Here is a 4,062-nt window from a genome sequence, read left to right on the forward strand (position 1 = left end):
GCACTTGGTCCTAGAGCTGAGGCTGAGCTGCTGGCAAGAGCCCTCCTGCCCCTCTCCCACTGCTGAAGGAAGGGTCTTGGCCCCCTGCAGGCTGCCAGTGCCCCCTCCAGAAACAGCCAAGCCTCTCCTGCTGGGCTTGTGCCGAGAGTGCTCCTGCTGCCGAAGCTCTGGCACTCGAGCACTGACTCTCTACTCACCTTAAAGCCACCAGCAGGGCTCTGGTGAGGAACTGCAGCCAGCGAGGAGGCTCCTGTGAAACTCCTGCCCACGAGGTGACCTTGTGGCTGAGACGGTGCTGGAGATGCCTCAGGGGGTGCTGGGGGTGGCTGCACAGCCAGAGCACAGCCGGGTGAGCAAAGCACAGCTTGGGGGCCAGCAGGTCCTGAGGGCAGAGGACCGAAGGGCACCTGTGGAGCTAAGGCTACAAACCTTCCTCCTGCAGAGCTGCCGCGGAGCGGGAGGGTCACCAAGCTGCTGCAGCACAGGGATCCTCAGGCTCTTCCTCCAGGCTTGGTCAGTGCTGCTCGAAGCATTCCAGACTCATTCCTGTCATTGGCACAAGAGAGCAGGAGGCAGCAGCTAAACACAGCCTAAGTGAGGAGGCTCAACCACCACCGTGAGTGATGCTAAGTGACCACTAAGCAGATCTTTTGTTTGTACCCTAACGAGCCGGGGGGCCACACAGGCCCCCCGGCCTTTTGAATCCCCTCCACCATTCACCAGTGCACACCACAGGGACTCACCGGTGATGATCCGAGGAGGATCCTTCTGCCCACAATGGGCAAGCTTGAGGCTTGCTACTGCTAGGGCCAGTTATAAAGGGGAGTGGGCAGGGAGGGCAAAGTGGTGACACCTGGGGTGGGAGGAGACTCCAACAGGACCCAGGTGCTGTGCGTTTGGGGGGGGAAGATAAAATGTGGGGTGGGGTGGGCAAAGGGCAGGTGGTGCTGAAAGGAAGAAGATAAAAAGAAAAGGAGAGAGATGAGAAGAAAGGAAGATGAAGAGGTAAGAAAGGGGAGGGGAGGGTTAAAAAAGGTAAATATGGAAATTGGACTGTAACGAAGCCAAAGGAGTTTCTGCTCTGGGGGGTTGGGCTGGGTAGGCTTTTGAGGTCTGTTCAGCCTCTCACATTCTGCGAGTGCCAGGCTCAGTTCCTTGTCTCTCAGGAGGAGCTCATGTCACACCTAGGCAGCACCCTAGTTGTTGGTCACTAACCAGCACCCCTCAGGCTGGCACAGTGCCTTTTGCAAGGGGACAGAAGACAAAAGGTTGTGTGTGGAAGGTGTCCTTGAGGAGCTGGGTGGGAAGGAGGAGGCTGGGGCTCCTTGGCATGCAAGTGCAAAGTGCTCCAGCTCCTAGGGTGAGCACAGGATCAGGAATGGGTGAGGGGCTTTGGGAAAAGCCTGGGGATGATGTGGACACCTCCCCATGACAAGACTGCTGCTGGGAGGACTTCAGGAGTGTTGATGGCAACATCTCTGGGATGCTGGTGACTCCACCACCTCCCTGGGTAGCCCCTTCCCATGCCAATCACTTTTTCTGTGCCTGGCTGCTCTCCAGCCACTGTGTCCCTAGCCTGGAGGATTGCATGGGGTTGCTGTGGCCACAGTGCAGAATCTGGCACTTGGACTTGTTAAGATGCATGGCACTGGACTGTGCCCACCTGTTCAGCCTGCCCAGGTCCCTCTGCAGGGCCCTTCTGCTCTCTGAGACCCACACTTGCTCCCAGGTTGGTGTTGTCTGCAAGCTGACTGGTGGTGGACTGGATCCCCTCGGCCAGACCATCCACAGGGATCCCAAGCAGCTCTCTCCAGCTCACACCCAGTTGCTGCTGCCCAGTTGTGACTCCCTGCGGTTTAGTGAATGGCTTCGTGTGCTTGATCACTGCCACTGTGTGGAGGGAGGGGAGCAGCCAGGGAGAGCTGGAAGGCTCCCCAGAGAATAGCACGGGATCAATAGGAAGCCTTTGCTCATTTCTGAGCACTGTGCTCTGTGCTGCCTTCCTGCAGCTGGGGCTGATGGACTTTTGTGGCTTCTTGTTGTGTTTTTCTAGCTCAGAAGTATGAATCTGTTTTGGCACAGGGTTTGGGGCCTTCCTGCACTTACAAACGTTCCCCTGACTCCAGCCCTGGTTACTCACATGGACAGAAGCATTAACTAGGAAAACTTTCATGCCAATCACTTCATGCCCTTGGCTTTCATATGGCTCTGAAGAGCAGCAGCTAATTAAAGATATGATTCATAATTACTGGTCGATCGAGGAGCTGAGTAATGGAATCAGGAGCTGATCCAAAAAAATTATCCATCACATTATTGCTAATTGTTACATAATACATGAGGATGTGGAACCCAAATAAAAAACTACTCGCTTTTGAGAGATTGACTCAACGGGGGGAGGGCGGAGGGATGCTTCCCCTAACAATTACAAACACCCAGGCAGGATCACAGAGCTTGGGTAAATGTTTATCACTGAGGAGCAGCAGCGCTTGCAGCCAGCAAAGGACGCCAGGAGCTCGCTGCAGGAGTGGGCTGGCAGAAGATCGAGCTTATGGCAGCTGGAAATGGAGGGTTTGGGTCAGACTGGGGCTGGAGTGGAAGGCAGGCGGCGGTGCCCTCCCGGTGCCGCTCCGCCTCGGCAGGCGCTGCGGCGAATGCCCAGAGAGGGGACGAGCTGCTGCAAGTTGTAATTTGGCACCGAGCGAGGCACAGGAACTCCTTTCTCACAGGCACAACCTGGTGAAAGTGGTGGGAGGGAGGGGAGCATCCCAAGCTCCCCCAGCGCCGCCTCGCTGGCCCTGCAGATGTGCTGGCTCACGGCAGCTCCCCAGCACCCAGCTCCTTCAGTAACGACGTCTGCAGGAGTCCAGCGTGGCTCCAGCTGGAACTCAGGTGAGGCTGGGGAAGCTCTGCCCTCAGCTCCCACTGGGGCCCTGCAGCCTCAGGCAGGTGTGAGGTGAAGTCCTGTATAGACAGCAACTGAAAGGAGGCTGTGGTGAGGTGGAGCTTGGGCTCTTCTTCCTTCTCTCGGGTGACAAGACAAGAGGAAGTGGCTGCAATTGTGCCAGGGGAGGGTTAAGTTAGAGATGAAGACAAATGTCTTTGCTGCAAGAGTGGTCACTCACTTGGGCTGCTGACTGAGCAACATCTTACTCCCTAACCTCACCTTCCATTTGGCCTAACCCACTTTGCTTCATAACCTCTTGTCTGAACCTCTGTTCTTTAGGACTGGGGTAAGGTTGAGAGGGGCAGGGGGAAGGTGCAGGGGTGGTTGAGAGCCCCTCCTGGGGACTCAGGTTTCTGGGAGGGGAGTTGTGTTTCTGTATTACTTTTACCTTGTATATTTCTGTATATAACTGCATGTACTGTAACTATCTGCTTGTATATTGTGCTGCTGTAAATAGCTTCATTTATACCCCCAGAGCCGACTGAGACTAGTCTGGGTGATTTCTAAAGGGGGGGGGGACAGGGAACATCCAAACCATCACAAGGTGTCTGAGCCAGCAGCTCCAAAACTCTCAAGAGAGCATCTCAGGTGCTCAGAAATATTTCATCTGGCTCAGTATTTATTTGAACTTCCTGGGGGTGCTGATTTTGCCTCTTCCTCACTTCTTTGAGTAACTCAGATCCACAGCACAAGCTTCTGCACCTACTCTGCAGTGGGTTTGCTGCCATAGTTGGTTGGGTTGCTGTGATTAACTGAACCCACTACTCATTAGACACATGGCATATGGTCTGGAGGAGGATTAATAAATGTTTTGCTGTGTCTGAATGAGAGATAGAGAATGAATGAAAACAAACTTCCACTTCTGCTTGCAGCTTTAAATGGCTGTTTAGCTGCCATCCATCTGCAAGTGCCATGTGCTGCCCTCCTGAATATCATCAGGGAACAAAGGAGAATCAAATTAAACATCTTTGTCTTCTAATTGACTTGGATTGCTGCGGATCTCTGCAGCAGCATGTAGGGGAATGCAGCTGATGGGTAGCTAGGAGCAGTCAGCAGAAGAATGTCTCAGAGACCTCAAGGGGCAGAGGGGCAAGGAGGACACAGGGTGGCAAAAGGGG

General features: G+C 54.4%; 1 long non-coding RNA gene across 1 annotated transcript; it reads left to right on the forward strand.

The window, feature by feature from the left end:
- The first annotated feature begins 960 nt into the window (after positions 1-960).
- LOC135189685 (uncharacterized) lies at positions 961-2,375 on the forward strand. Its single transcript, XR_010308220.1, has 2 exons — positions 961-1,005; positions 1,730-2,375. It is a non-coding gene; the product is annotated as an uncharacterized LOC135189685 (long non-coding RNA).
- Positions 2,376-4,062: the final 1,687 nt, after the last annotated feature.

Source organism: Pogoniulus pusillus, chromosome 33, assembly GCF_015220805.1.
Source record: "Pogoniulus pusillus isolate bPogPus1 chromosome 33, bPogPus1.pri, whole genome shotgun sequence".
Taxonomy (NCBI): domain Eukaryota; kingdom Metazoa; phylum Chordata; class Aves; order Piciformes; family Lybiidae; genus Pogoniulus; species Pogoniulus pusillus.